Here is a 9,521-nt window from a genome sequence, read left to right as displayed (position 1 = left end):
CCTGCACTTGACTTATGAGGATGTGAGACCTGTCCTGGGGTTCTGTGGGTGCCTACAAAGGTTTTATTTGGAAAGCCCTATTCATCTTTATTTTTGTTTACTTTTCCTAAGAATGTAACAAATAGCTATAATGATCTTCCTAAAAAGGGTCTGTATGTGAGTACGTCTATTCTTTCCCTACATTGCGTTATGAGGCCTTAGAATGAAACCTGAAAAACCATTTTCCTGGAGGTTGGGAAAAATTTACTACTCTATCATTTTAGGAATCGCCTCTTTTATGAGATGGATGCCCACTGTGCCAAGAAGGTAATTACCCTCTTCACTTCTAGAAGATAGAATTAATCTTAGCCTCTTGGCCATTTTAAGTTACACTTAAAAAAAAAAAAGAATAAATGAATATTTCCCACTTTGTTTTTGCAGTGTAAGTTTTCCTCTGATAATACATCGAAGGCTAAAAGAAGTTTTGATGGTTAATTTTAAAAACGTAAAGACTTAAAGTTTAAAACAAAAGCATACAAAGTTATAAATGAAAGTCCCCTCATGTCAAACTTTTATTTATCTTACATTGTTAAAAAGCTAATGCATAGACTTATCTTATGTAAGCTGTTCAGTTGGTAACTCTTGAAGAGCTATATTACTTTTCCTACAATGGTTTCTCCCCAATCCATGCTTCTTTGGGGATGCAAATAACTTTTCACTGAAAAACACATAAGCAAATATGCTACCAGTAATAATATTTCAGACTTGCCACTTTAGGCAAAGACATACTAACCAATTTACTAAACAAACAGTTTCTAGTCATAAAATATCATATGGAATAAATTAAATCATGCACTATGTGTAGAAGAACCGCGAGTGTTTTGCTTTCATTTGTATGCTCAGGGACAAGAAAGAGGTGACTTCATTTACAACTTTTCCATATTTTGTATAGCTGTGCAATTTCTGTGTGTCTTAAGTTTACATAGTTGGCCTTTATTTGGCTCAAAGGTGTTTTTCTGATTTATAATTTTATTTTGAAGCTTAGTTTGACTTCAGGATAAGTATGAGTTTTCATAAAGTTGTGAACTTGGTGAAAGCGTAAGTGCAGAAAGAAGAATGCATGTTCCAGAAAATAACTTCCTCACATCAGCCTTCCACCGAGATGGGTTGGAGAAGGCATCTCAATCGTTTATGGTTTTTTACCTGGTAGAGCAACCCAAACCTTCTTTCCTGAAGTGTCTGGGCCATAAATAACCCTGCCTGAATTGTGCTGTTGTAGTTTTTCATTGACCTTAACCACAAGGCATGATAATAGTAAGAAACTCTTTAAGTAATTTTCTGTATTCCAGCCATTTTCTTTAACTATAGTGTAGAGTAGTTACCTCAATTTCCTCTTGGTATTCAGAATCAATCATTCCAGCTAGCATAGAACTCTTTGCCTTTCTGTTGAGTCCGAGGCAAGAGGATTTCAAAGAGGCCAGATGGCAGTTAGCTTCCATTTCAATGAAATCACTGTTGTGTCTCCTGATAGAAGCATGCCTCTCTTTGGAACTAAGACCTCTAGCCTAGCAGATCACAAGGTCTTGGGAATAAGAAGCAAAAATTTTGTTAGGGGGTCACTCAGGGTAATACTGGGTAGTGCCACTCCCCTTTATACTTCTTGATTCTTGGACTGTGAACCTTGACTATAAAAGAAACAGCATCATATATTGGACACTGATTCAGATCATACACAGCTTTCTACAAAACCTTGCCCCAGCCTTTCAAGGTATTGCCACCTAGCTGTCATTACAACTGAATCTTCAAAAGGCCATACCATCATTCTGTCACATAAGCTGCTTCTAAGTGCTAGAGAAAATGGTAAAACCAGTGAATTGCATGAGCATGGGCCCATTACTACACTTCTTTTGCTGTGAAGTTAATTCCTTGATTACATGTAGAAGCAATGTGATAGGGAATAGCATGATGGTGGATAAGGCATTTTGAGAGTCAATGGATGGTAGTTTTTGCAGAAGCAAAACATTTAGGGAAGGCAAACCTGTATATAGAGTAAGTGTCTATTCTAGTAAGAATAAAACGCTGCTCCTTCTATGATGGAGGTAGTCCAGTGTAATCAACCAAGAAGCTTCTTGATCACCCAGGATATAGTCTTGTATCAGGGACTTAGGATTTGTCTCTGCTGCGGGCAGATTGCACACTCAGCAGTAGCTGTGGCCAGGTGTCCCTCAGTGAGTGGAAGTACATGCTGAACCCACATGTAACCTCCATTTCTACCACTATGGTCACTTTATTCATGAGCCTATTTGGCAATGACAATGGTGGTTAGAGAAACAGCCTAACTGGTATTCACAGAATGAGTCATGCTAACCACTTGATTATTAAAATCCTTCTCTGCTGAGGTCACCTTTTGATGAACACTCACATGAGACACAAATATCTTCTTTTTTTTTTTTTTTGTCCATTCAAAGAGGTCTACTCACACATCTCTTTCCCAAATTTCCTTGTCACCAATTTGCCCAATCATGCTCCCTCAAAAACTATCCTGTGAAGCCATTAGCCACAGCCCATAAAATAATATATAATTTCACATATGGCCATTTCTCTTTTCAAGAAAAGTGAACAATCAGATGCACTGCTTGAAGTTGTGCTCATTGTGAGGAGTTCTCTTCAGCACTGTCCTTCAGAAATGTCCCAGAAGGGGTCTATTGGGATGTAGTTGTCCACTTTCAGGTGGTGCCTACATATCATAAGGAGCCATCTATAAACAAGCTCAAGACTTCTCTTCCTCTGTCAACCAATATTAGGTCACATGGTAACTTAGTGGCCCATAGTTAAGCACAGCCTTCCTAAGGCCAGTAGCAAACCAAGAGCTGATGGCAGGGCTTTGTTTCAAAATCCTAAATACCTATACTTCAGTTCACCCCTAGGGGCCTGTCAAAGGCTCCAACAGCAACCCTACATGACACTTCAATCATCATAGGATCTGCTGGATCACATGGCCCAAGGAGCAAAGCAGCCTGGATCTGTCAGAGATGCTTCTCTTCTCCTGGGCTCCACACAAAACTAGCTGCCTGTTGTGGTGGTTGGTTAATGGCCAGACATAAGACCCAGCTGAGGGATATATTGCCTTCAAAGTCTAAAGAGGCCCCCAAAGCCTTGTTCCTATTTTTTGGTTATAGGAGAGGGCAGATGAAATGATGCATCTTCATCTTAAAGGGGGATGTCTCAACATGCACACATCACTAAATCTCTAGAAATTCCACTGAGGTAGAAGGTCCGTGAATTTCTGTGGGGTTTATTTCCCACTCTCTAGCCTAGAAATGTCTTACCAATAACTCAAGAATATTGGTTACTTTGTGCTCACTGGGTCCAATCAGTATAAAGTCATTGATATAATAAACCAGTATGTTGTCTTGTGGAAGAAAAAGGAGATTAAGATCCCTAAATTATGACACAGGGCTGGAGAGTTAATATGCCCCTTAAGTAGGACCATGAAATATACTACTCACTGGCCTTTCCAGCTGAAAACAAACTTGATTGGGTTACCTTTTTGACAGGAATGGAGAAAGGCATTTTGCCTGATCAATAACTGCATATAATATATAAAGGCACTGGTTAATTTGTGGTCTGAATGTGTCCCCTGCAAGATTCAGTTGTTGCCAGTGTGATACTATTAAGTGGTTGGGCCTTTCAGAGGTGATTAGGTCATTGGGGCTCCTCCTTTGTGAAAGGGATTCAATTTGTATTGTACTACACCCAATTGCAGAATACGATTCTTAGTTTGATTTTCAGCAACCTTAGCCCTAAAACTATAGGAAATAAAGAGTCTCCTTTGAAAGCACACATAGATTTTAGGTCAACTAGGAGGCACTTAAGCTGAGAATTTGTAATAAAATTTCTTGAGTTTATTCTTTTCTTTCAACACTTTATCCAGTGACATCAAGTGTACAAGCCAACCTCACTACATTTACTACATTTCCAAAAATATTTTTTTGTGTGTATTTGCACCCAAGTATTCTTTTTTTCACTTTTTTTTATTAAGTCGTAACTGTGTACATTGATGTATTTATGGGGTTCAGTGTACTGATTTGATATACAATGTGAAATGCTTACATTGAACTAATTAACACATCCATCACCTCACTTACTTATTTACTGTGGTAAGACAATTACATTCTTTTCTTGATAGTTTTGAAATGTTCCATTGCATCATGCACATTAGGTGAGGTCCCCCCAAATACTTTCCATGCTCCCTCCTCCTCTCCCTTCTCTCTCCTCTTCCCTTCTACTTTCTGGACTACAGTTATGTTTTACCATTTGTATGAAGGTATAGGTGATTATATATTGATTTTATAGTAGTATTGAGTACATTGGATACTTTTTTTTCCCCATTCTTGAGATACTTTACTAAAAGAATATGTTCCAGCTCCATCCAGGTAAACATAAAAGATGTGAAGTCTCTATCTTTTTATGGCTGCATAGTATTCCATGGTGTAAATATACCATATTTGTTAGTCCATTCATGGGTCCATGGGCACTTGGGCTCTGTCCATGTCTTGGCAATTATGAATTGGGCTGCAATAAACATTGTGGTGCAAATGTCTTTGTTGTAAAATGCTTTTGATCATCTGGGTATATACCTAAATATTTGTAATTATCATGTACATAGTCATCCAGCTCTTTGCTTTTTTAAGTTATTGATTAGGTGAATCAAATGGAGATATTTTATGTATCTCTATTAACAGTCCACACTGTGGAGTATAGGTTCTCTCGTTACTACTGGAAATAAGAGTTATTAACATTTTAAAATCTAAGTAGATTAGAGAGTCAATTTCAGTAACCCCATAACCAATTCAGAAAACACATTCTTAAAATTCTATTCTTCTGGAGCTATTCCTGATACCAAAATCTGTTTATGTCAGGCTTTTTCAGAGAAACAAAACCAATAGGGTGTGTGTGTGTGGGGGGGTGTGTTTGTGTATACACATATATGCTTGTGAATTTATATCTATAAATATGATTTTTATATATACATACACACATACTACATATATGTATATATGAAAGATTTATTATTGGAATTGGATTACATAGTTATGGAGCCTGAAAATCCAGATCTAGGAGAACTGATAATATACTTCAGGTATATATAAAGATATTTATCATGAGAAAATGGCTCATGTAATCACGGAGGCTGAGAAGTCCCACGATCTGGTTGTAAACTGGAGACTCAGGATAAGTGGTAGTATAATTCAAGTCCAGGTCCAAAGGCTTGAGAACCAGGGGAATCCATGGTAACCAGTTCAAGTACAGGAGATGTCCTGGCTCAAACAGGCAAGGAGGAAACAAAAAGAGGTGAATTCCTTCTTTTTCTGACATTTGTCTTTTTGTTAGACCCTCAACAGTTGGAGAGATAGAGGCCTATCCATATTGGAAAGGGTAATTTACTTTACTGACTTCATCTATTCAAATGCTAATCTCATCCAGAAACATCCTCACAGACACACCCAGAAATAATGTTCATTCTGGGCATCCATTGGCACAGTCAATTTGAAATATAGAATTAACCATTATACCACGAATGGTAGATTATCTAGAAAAACAGTATACATCGTGTTGAAGATGTGCAGGAGGTCAGGTCTCTAGTGCACTGGCCAACGCAGCTCTGTCCCCTTTTCTTCCAATTCTCAGGCAGAATGTACTGAGAATTCAGCCTCCTAAGATAAGGAGAAAATGCAAGAACAACCCAGGCTAGGTCCTTCTTCCTCCTAGAATAAGAAGTTCTGTGAAGTTTGCATTCACTAAAAAGGTGCCCAGGGCATAAAACCAAGAGCAAAGTGCTTCTGAGTTCCCTCAGCTGTGGTGAGAAGTGGGGCACACACAGATGAGGCTTCATTCATCCTGAGACGTTTTCCTACACCGTAGGGAACTGGCTTGCCATGGATCTGTCTATCTTTGCTGTTTATCTGTGAGTAATACATTTGCTTTGCCCGATGTGTTATGTAAATGTTCTGTCTGACCAGACTTACACTTTGACAGCTGCGTAGTGCAAAACTTCCTACCAGAACTAGAAGCCTTTGCACATGATTCTGAAGCCAGACTGAATTTTAATTCCTGCTCTGTTACCAGATCTTGGGAAAGTTACAGAAATGTTTTTGTTTGTCAGTTCTCTCATCTGTGAAACAAAGATTATAGTAGTGTCTACCTCATTCAGTATTTTTGAGGACTAAATAGTCTATTAAAAGCTAAGGTACTTAGTATACTGCCAGGCATCTAACAAGTATTTAATGAATATTAGCTGTTATCCATGCAAAGGAAAATGGAATATCAAAGCAAATATACCTTAAGTTTGGTTTTTAAACTCTAGCAACTAAGGCTCTCAAAATTTTTCTTTTTGCATCCATCGTAAATTTTCTTTTCCTTGAAAAATTGTTGTCACAAACTCACTTGACTCAGACAAAACTTTTTTTGATCTGCCACCATAAACCTTATAGTTATTCTTCTGAAATAAAATAGAATATGTGTCAGAGTAGCAGATGTTGTCCATGCATCCCTCTTCACTGGAGTCCTGACCACTTCAGACCATTCTAGTGAAAATGGCAAGCCCAAGTATAGGGAACTACCATGGTCTAGGAGCAATCTTTAACCAAGGGCTGGTGGGAACCAGCCAAATATCCCAGCCCCCTCATCTCCTGGGTGGGACTATTCTGAGCTGTCTGCTCTATGCCGGCTCCCAGAGTTCTCCACCAGGGTTGGGCCCCAGTTGTTCTTAGTGAGAACTTGCTGGATAACACACCCTTAGTGTCCACATACACTGTGTCACTCTCACCCCAGCAGTGTTTGGCATAACCTCCCCAATAAACCACTTACCCCCCAAACCTTTGTTTCTGGAGTAAACGTCAAGTAAGAGAACCAATAACACAAATTCAAAAGCTAAAAAAAAAAACTTTTTAAAAAATATTTGTCCCCAAATCAAAAATCTTTTGTAAACACATACCAAACCAATTTAAGAAATTCCAACATGTTCTACTTTGTGTACAATGTATTTCAGATCTTAGCTATTTAATGGTTTCAAAAGAACTTATTACTCCTTAAAATCTTTGGCTCAAAAATTCTATCATATACTGAACATTCTATTCTTTACTTCAGTCTCATTTGTGACAGAAAGAATAGTTTTACCTTGATCAGAGTCAGTTGAACTCTGTGCGATCCACACTTATTTTTTTCTCCCTCACCCCAAGCTCCATTTAGTCCCTACAAAACAGAACTTTCTAGTTCAAATAAAAATATCTTTGAAAAGGCTTATGAAAAGGTTCATAAGATGTGTTGGTGTTTGATATGGCTCTAAGGTGTATAAATGAATCAGGAACACACAGATTAAATTTCCCTTGAAACACAGTTTCTAAAGGAAGGAAGTCCTTGGGGGAAAATATTTGTGAGAATTTACTTCTTTGTTTTGTGTGTTTGGTTAGTTTTTGTTTTGTTTACTTAAAGCACTTGAAGGATTATAGAAATTTTTCTCTTCAACAAAACATCCCTAACTTCTCTTAAATTGCCATTAAGAGATAATCATTTCTATGGAGAAGGAATATTTAAAATTCTTGCTGTTTAAAAACCAAATTTAACATGAATAGGCTTGAGCATATGTTTAAGTTTATGCCAAATTTATAAAGTCATCTGCATTAGAGCTCATGAAAAATAAGTTGTAAGAAGGCTTGAAATGTCTTTACATTTTACACATTCATTTACTTTATTTTCATTATAGATAATTATTTTTTGGTAAGTATTATCAGAGGCAAATGACTCAATGTGAAACAATTTATATTAATCAAACATACACTAAAGAAAGGTTTTTAAAAATATCTGTGTTTATACGTGATTAGGGTAATGAAAGAAATTCTGATGAGATTTAAAGAACCCATTGTTATAATCTATGGTACTTAGCAGAATAATTTTGAGTTGAGAAAAATTATAAATAACACTACACATGCCTGGTCCTCATATGTTTTAGTTTGCTTTGACCAAAATCTACAGTAGTACGTCAGACGCAATGGCTCATGACTGTAATCCTGGTACTTTCAGAGGAAAAAGTGGGAGGAGAATTGCTTGAGATCAGGAGTTTCAGGATAGCCTGAACAACAAGGCTAGACCTTGTCAGTACAAAAAATAAAAATATTAGCCAGGTGCAGCAGCCCATGCCTGTAGCCCTAGCTATTCAAAAGGCTGAGACAAGAGGATGGCTCGAGGCCCAGGAGTTTGAGGTTGCAGCCAGTGATGATGACTTGATGACTCCACTGTACTCCAGCCTGGGCAACTCAGTGAAGCCCTCTCTTAAAAAAGAAAAAGAAAAAATTCACAGAAGTAAGTTTCTGGATAAACTATTTATTAAGTTAACTTCCTTTTAGTTATTTCTATTATTTTGTCTTTTTATATTTGAATGGCTTTTATTTTTATTTAAGAAGAAAAAGTATGCATGGTAATTACTTTCTTCAGTACTAATCTCTCTCTCTCTCTTTTAGAAAAAATATTGTACCCTTCTTCCTTCCTACAAAAAAAAAAAAAAAAAAAAAATCCCAGTCTTTATGACACTCAATACCTTGTCACTTAAAGAAAAAAATTCCGGTCTTTAAATAGTTGTTCTTCTTCCTTTCTGGTTATATCTCAGTGGTTATCTCTTCATTGACACGCACATGCACACAAGCTACAGGAGTTTTCTCTCTGTGTATTTCTCTGTCTCTGTGTTTCTCTTTCTGGCTTCCTTTCTTTGATCTTCTCTTATTCTACATTATTCAACCTATCTTCCCCTTCTCCCCTGTATCCTTTTTTATAAAATCTATTCATCAGAATTAAAGCACACAAAATAGTCATTAATTTACCAAGATCATGTTAATAAAAGAGAGCAAGCAAGAAAGAAAATCATTCATCTTCATAGAGAGAAAACACCAGTTCTTATCATAGCAGAACAATGAAATAACTCTTACGTTGTTTATTTCTTTTTTTCTTGCCCAGGCTAGAGGTCTGTGGTGTCATCATAGCTTGCTACAACCTCAAACTCCTACGCTCAAGCAATCTTCCTGCTTCAGCCTTCCAAGTAACAGGGACTCTTCACATGCACCACCACATCTGACTACATTTTTAAAATTTTGTTGTAGAGAAGAGGTCTCATTATTGCCCAGGCTGGTCTCTAACTCCTGGGCGCAAGCGATCCTCCCACCTTTGCCTCCCAAAGTGCTAAGATTATAGCCATGAGCCAACCCACTAGACCCAAATTCTTGTTTACACAATAATTAAAAATGTTAAATGAGAATTTAATTCTGCACTGTGCCTCCTCACGGGGGTGTTTATGTATTAAAATAAGAATGTGCTTCACTTATTTATCTAAAGTGAAATGTAAGATTAAAAAATGCAAATGTCTATGACATGCAAACACAATTTTACTTATTTATGATGACTAACACACTATAATCAAGACAGAATTCTTTATTCAGTGATCATTCTATTCACTGTGACATGTATTTCAGCAAAGAAAGAAAAGAGATAAA

Source organism: Otolemur garnettii, unplaced genomic scaffold (genome assembly GCF_000181295.1).
Source record: "Otolemur garnettii isolate 467f Iridium unplaced genomic scaffold, OtoGar3 scaffold00002, whole genome shotgun sequence".
Lineage (NCBI taxonomy): Eukaryota > Metazoa > Chordata > Mammalia > Primates > Galagidae > Otolemur > Otolemur garnettii.
The sequence above is the reverse complement of the archived record's forward strand: the minus strand, read 5'-3'. Positions refer to the sequence as shown.